Below are 7,225 nucleotides of genomic sequence, written 5' to 3'. Positions count from 1 at the left end.
GAAAAATACTGGGGTGAGGTTTAATACTTGCAGGGGGAATACTTACTGATGGGCCGAAGGAACTCCTGGGCTATTACAGGCCTGTTGGGCCGAAGGGGCTCTTTAAAAAAAAATCTGAGTGAAATCTCAGTGAAAGACACTTTTTCTGGACTTTTCCTGGTCTGGCACGGGCCTGTATGGCCAAAATGCTCCTCCTTTCAGGCAGGCCAAACAACTCATTTCATTTCATTTCATTTCCAATTGCATTGCAGTTTCAAGCACAGGGCAGGCCAAATAGCTCATTGCATTTTAATTTCACTTCCATTGCCATTGCAATTTCAAGCACAAAGCAGGCCAAGCCAAACAGCTGATTGCATTTTCACTTCATTTCCATTGCCATTGCACTTTCAAGCACAGGACAGGCTCAAGCCAAACAGCCAATTGCATTTTTACTTCAGTTCCATTGCCATTGCAGTTTCAAGCACAGGACAGGCCCAAGCCAAACAGCTCATTGCATTTTCACTTCATTTCCATTGCCATTGCAGTTTCAAGCACAGGGCAGGCCCAAGCCAAACAGCTCATTGCATTTTCACTTCCTTTCCATTGCCATTGCAGTTTCAAGCATAGGGCAGACCAAACAACTCATTTCATTTCCATTAAGGGCTAACAAATCATTTATTCAAATACATTGCATACTCACAGTGTTCTGTAGATTCCCAGCTCAGACAGAGAGTCGTGGCCTCTCCCTCACCATCTTGCAGACAGACTGAGCCACGTTCACACTTCCGGGTTTTATAGTCCCTCCCACCTCCCACCGGAAGGGGCGTGGCCTTCATGGCGGTGATTGCTAGGAGAGAGAACCTCAAGATTTTTTTAACATTAATAAGTCTTTTATTTTTCATCGATGGGAAAAATCATCGGAGGAGGACTCTGAGAAAGATGGCCAAAAAAATCACAGCCATATGTGATAGCGTTTTTTTCTAAAATCAAAGCACAGCGCAAACAGGAAGCGGTCAAGATGAGACTTTTAATAATATAGATAAGGGAATAACGTTTAATGCAAGGTAAAGCCTAGAAAGTCTGACCAATATAAGATTTGAGAAGTTTCCCCTCATGCTACAATCAACAAAACCAAAGAGCTGCATTTTGGACATTTTTCATACGGGACTGGGACTGAGAGAGAGAAAAGCTACGGTCAGTTTTAACAAGGGATGTCACAATCAGTGGGGCCCAAGATGGCCGTGGGACCTCGTGACCACCCACAAAAGCGAAACCCCACAGCCCAGTCTCTGGGTTTCTGTAAAGTCACGGCCTGAACAATAGATGGATATTGGCCGTGCAGAAACCCCCGAAACCAGGTCGAAGTCCAGACACTGGGGCGCTGACATCAGCAGGCATCACAATGCCCCAAGCCGTAGTTAATCTCGTTAAGGGAGCACAATAGCCCATAGAAACCTACCTGGCCGGTGATGGGAAAACCAGTTAAACCCATCACCTCTTATCGAGAAACAAATTAACAGACCGTCTAGCCATCACCGGTACTCCCGGACATAACGCAGAACAAAGAGAGAGCTCGAAACCCATCTTGTAAGCAAAGATATCCCGAGATCTGGCAGGAGATAGGACGGGTCAGGATTAGAATAACTGGCCACGATTTTTGGGTTTAAAAAAGCAAAAGGAGGGAGGCACAGAAGGAGTCACTGAACGAATCTGGAGACTTGCGGAGAGAGAGAGAGAGGACACAGGACAGCGCTTAAAAAAGTACACGGTGTCCGGCTGGAGTCCCCGCTACGTGGAAAGAAAAGGAAAGCAGTATCACCCCTGGGCGAGGTGAACCCCCGGGACCACCCAAAAGACCGAGACGATCGCCGACGACCATTCCACAGCCACCTAGTCGGAGGAAGCAGCACGACCAGCCAGTAACCTCAGTAATCGCTCAGTAAAAATGGTGAGCATGTACCCCGATCCTGCACATCCTGGACATAGTTTAGTGTAGAGGGGAGGGGGAGGGGGTTATATTAACATGGGTGTAAGTGTAGATGTGCTGGCAAATTTTACGATGTGCCGAACGTTCCCCATCGCGCACTCGAGTATTGTATCGTAGTTATTGCGTCTATGATCCCGAAACAAGAACTGTAATTATGCATATGCCTTATAGAACTGTGTCAAAGTATTCATGTACCGTAGTCCCAACCGCTAAATAAAAGTTTTTTTCCTGTTTAAACCCTGGTCTTCAAATCTGGTCTGGTTGAATTTTCTGCACTATCAACGCTCCTGCAACTAAGTCCAGTGTCTAGAACCGTAGGGGGTGAGTGGGTCGAGCCACTCACGGGGAACCAGGGTGCGCGGCCTGGTCGAGGGACCAGAGCAAACCACAGGGACCTTAGGTCGGGCGAAAGCTCGACGCAGAAAACCCTTACACCAAGGATAGTCCAAAGGTCACCAATGAGGAAGATAGTAGTTTGGCACTTCTCGCTTGGATGATTCAGTTGCCTGATAACAGGTAAGTAAAGTAAGTAAAGTATCCTTTATTGTCATTCAGACTTTCCGGTCTAAACAAAACTTCGTGAAGTCGATCACTATCTCCTTTGTCTTGCTGACTTTGAGAGAAAGGTTGTTGTCTCAGCACCAGGACACAAGGTTCTCGATCTCCTTCCAGCACTCAGTTTCATCATTATTTTATATCAGGCCTACAATGGTGGCGCTGCTGCGTATTTGAAAATTGAATTCGATTTTGGACACGGCTGCACAGTGGTGGGTGTACAAGGCGTAAAGAAGGTCGCTACTAATGCATCCTTGCAGGGCACTAGTGTTGAGGATTATCATCGAGGATAATTTATCCCCTACCCTCACTGATTGGGATCTGTTGGTCAGGAAGTCGAGGATCCATTTACAGTGAAATGTTGGACAGCCATAGATTGTTTTCTCTGGAGCGCTGGAGGTTGCGGAGAGATCTGATAGAAGTACATAAAATTATGAGATGCATAGATGGAGCAGACAATCAGAATCTTTTCCCGGGATGGAAAAATCAAATACTCGAGGGCATAGGTTAAAGTGAGAGGGGTAAAGTTTAAAGATGTGCGGGGCAATGTTTTAACACAGTGGAGAGTGCCTAGAACGCGCTGTCTGGGGTGGTGGTTGAGGCAGTTCTGATAACGGCATTTCACAAATTTCTGAACAGGCACTTGGATATGCAGGAAATGGAGGTACAGGTGCACAACCTTTTACCCGAAAGCCTTGGGACCAGACACTTGTCAGATTTCGGACATTTTCGGATTTCCGAATGGAAGATTTTTAGCGTAGATTAGGTAGGTAGCGCGGGCGGCTTGAAAAGTCTGGAGCAGCTGCCTCCTCCCCGGAGACCGGGAGAATCATTGCATAAATGTTAGTCAGTTAGTTTGGAGGGATTTTATGTGGTGGTGGTGGAGTAGGGGTGAAGGGGGAAACTTTAATTCTTAGTCCCCTACCTGGTCGGCGACTCCCAACCTCGCGGAGCTGGGGGCTCCGTCCGGCCGCGGGCGGCGCCGGTTGGAGCTCCGACCCCAGCAACTCTACCCCTGGCTGCGCGGCTCCAAATCCAGCGACGCTCCGCGAATGTTGGGGAGTCGGCGGCCACAGCGCTCCGGAGCTTGCCGCACGGCGACCCGGTAAGGCATTGCCCGCTCCCCGCTGGTGCCCCAGCGCTGCGACGCCGCCGACTCCCAACATTCTCGGAGCTGTGGCGTCCGGCCGCGAGCCGCGCTGGATTTGGAGCGCCTCGCAGCCAGGGGTAGAGTTGCTGGGGTCGGAGCTACAACCGGCGCCGCCCGCAGCCCCACCGGCCACAGCGCTGCGTAGCTTACTGCACGGCGACCCGGTAAGGCATTGACCGCTCCCCGCCTCTCCGACCAGGTAGGGGACTAAGAATTAAAGTTTACCCCTTCTCTCCCCCTTCACATAAAAGCCCTCCAAACTAACTGACTAACATTTAAGCAATGATTTACAGATGTTTAAGCGTCTCCCGGTCTCCGGGGAGGAGGCAGCCGCTACAGTAGTACAGACCTGGGTTGACCGTGGGTCGTTACGGGTCAAGTTTGGCGCCAAACGCGAGTTTTGGTGTGCAGACGACATCCTGGAAAAAATGGCCGGTTTTCGGAGTTTTTCGGTTTCCGGAACACCGGATAAAAGGTTGTGCACCTGTATATGAATTATGTGCAGTTAACTAAGAGATGGTCAGCATCATGTTTCGCCACAGACACTGTGGCCAAAAACGTTTTTCTTGTGCTCTATGTTCTATGTTCTTTCCCAAACCTCATTAAAGTACTCCTATCATTACTATAATGCGAGGCGTTCCTTCAATAACAAACACTCTCTCTATATTTACTTTGACTCTTCCACCATAACCTCAGCATAGACTGGATAAGGGCACATGACTTAATTTGCCCTTATAGGACACCTTACTTTACTAAATGTTCCACGTTTAAAAGAATGATTGTTGATTTGAAGCATTCAGTAGAATTGAAGACAATGAAGTGAATGCACCGTGTCATAAGTGATAGGAGCAGAATTAGGCTATTTGGCCCATCAAGATTACTCCGCCATTCAATTATGGCTGATCTATTTCTCCCTCCTAACCCCATTCTCGTGCCTTCTCTCCATAACACCTGACACCTGTGTCTTGGGTTTAGAGGGATATGGGCCAAACACAGTCAAGTGGAACTCTCGTAAATGGGACATCTTGATTGGCATGGATGAGCCTGTTTCAACTCCATGACTCTCACAATTAAATAAACTACCACTTCTGTATCTTGCTACCAAAATGGATGATGTCACATTTTTCCTCTATATATTTTCTACCATGATCTCACCCAAGCATTTAATGCAGTTTACACTGCTCTGAAGCCTCACGCATCTTCCCAATTTCTCACCCTGCTATTTACCATAAGTAAACTTGGATATATCACTCCCGGTCCTAAACCCAATTTATAGAGGCGTTAGAGATGGTTCAAATTACAATACATAGTTAAAAGATATTTGGATGCGTTCATGGATAGGAAAGGTTTAGAGGGATACTAGACCAAGTGGGACCCATTGAGTCCCTGTCACACGGGAGGGCTGGTCCCCAAACACACTATTCCACCACTCGCCCATAGCCCCCAACTGGTCAAACGTGGGCAATTAAGACTAGCTTAGATAGTCCTCTTGGTCGGCACGAACGAGTTGGATTATAGGACTTGTTTCCCTGTTGTGTAACTATGACTCAAATCACTGGTATAGATATAGTTGGGGTGGACAAGTTGGGTCAGAGGGTCAGTTTCCCTGTTGTATAACTCCAATACTCAAATCACTGGCATGAAATGGCCCCAACACTGACCACAACGATGCCACACTAGTCACAACACTCCCAACTCCTGCTTTCCCTAACCTCTCTAATGAACTTTGTTAAATCATTTTTTTCTGTGGCATATTATCTCAAGTTTTACGAAGGTCAAAATCCACCAAGACCACTGCCTGGTTCCCCTTCACCCTTCCACTTAAAACCTCAACAAACTCTAACCAAATTTACTAAACCCTACTTCCCTTTCAACTTTTCAACTATCACTGATTTCCAGATAACCACTTTACAGTTCCTAATTTTCTCTCTTCCTTTTTTGTGAACAGTAGTGTGAAGTTTGCTGCCTTCTATAACCCATTTTATAACCCATGTAATTCTGGATCACCACAACTAGTGCATCCATTTTTCTATGCGTATCTCTTTCAATCCCTTGAGAAGAAGGCCAACTCTGCAACCAATTTTTCCAAATGTTCCTTTCACAAACTCCATTTTCTTTCTGCTCCACTGTCTCTCCCCACATTGTTTCCCTACTATTTCTGGGGCCTCTTCCATGGAGGCGGCTACAACATATTTGTTTAATTTCTCTGCCATTTCTTATTCCTCAATATAATATCACACATCTCAGACTAAAAAGGTGCCGCCTTCATTTCCATCCATCTTTTTGTGCTTGCATCCTACAGAAGTATTTACAGTCTGTTTTCATGCTTCCCATGGGGTTTGGTAGCTTAAGGATTTATATATTCACTGAAAACCATGTGGTCTTTGCTGGAGGTTGCACTGACGGCACAGAGGTGCAGCAGTAGAGCTGCTGCCTCACAGTGCCAGAGACCCAGGTTCGACCTGACTTTGTGTGCTGTCTGTGCGGAGTTTGTACATTCTCCCTGTGACCTCCGTGTGAGGTTTTTTCGGCGGGTGCTCCAGGATTCCTCCCACATCCCAAAGACGTGCAGGTTTGTAGGTTAATCGGCTTCTGTAAATTGCCCCTGGTGTGTAGGATGTGCAAGTGGGATAACATAGAACTAGAGAATGGTGATCCATGGCCAGCATGATGGGCCAAAGGACTAACATGTATTATTTACTTAAATGCTAGCAATTATTTCTCTACTGCCATGTCTTATTCCCAGTCTACCACAGCCAATTCATGTCTATTCCAATGTTGATATTGGGAACTGCAGATGCTGGTCTACAAAAAAATACACAAAGTGCTGGAGTAACTCAGCGGGTCAGGTAGCATCTCTGGAGAACATGGGTAGATGATGTTTTGGATTGCGACTCTTCTTCAGACTCAGTCCTCAATCCTATAGATAGGTATTAGGATGATGGGCAGATGGAACCAGGTGTTGCAGGCCAGTATGTCTAAGCAACAGGTGGGGGGCAGGGAGAGGAAAGTATGGAAAAGGTGAACAAAAGGAGAGACACATCTGGACGGACTGGTTGGGGTGAAAAAGGAATACAGTGGGAATTAACAGAGAACATAGAACAGTACAGTACAGGAATAGGCCTATAGTCCACAAAGAAGGGTCCTGAAGCAACATGTCACCTATCCATGTTCTCGAGAGATGCTGCCTGACCATTGAGTTTCTCCAGCACTTTGTGTCTTTTACTAATCTAATATTTGTTAAGTTTTAAATTTCAGATTGAACTAAATCACATTACAACTTTGCATTAAATTATTTCAGTTTTATGATTGGAACAATTTTTAAAATCAGTTTAGTCTTCTCAAGGGCAATTGGAGATGATAATAAATAGGTCACAGTGTCATACAGCGGGGAAACAAGCCCCTCGGACCAACTTGCCCACACCGTCCAACATGTCCCGACTACACGAGTCCCACCTGCCTGCGTTTGGCCCATATCCCCCCAAACCTGGCCTATCCATGTACCTGTGTAGGAAGGAACTGCAGATGCTGGTTTAAACCGGAGATAGACACAA

This window comes from Leucoraja erinacea, chromosome 10 (genome assembly GCF_028641065.1).
Source record: "Leucoraja erinacea ecotype New England chromosome 10, Leri_hhj_1, whole genome shotgun sequence".
Taxonomy (NCBI): domain Eukaryota; kingdom Metazoa; phylum Chordata; class Chondrichthyes; order Rajiformes; family Rajidae; genus Leucoraja; species Leucoraja erinaceus.
This window is presented reverse-complemented; position numbering follows the sequence as displayed.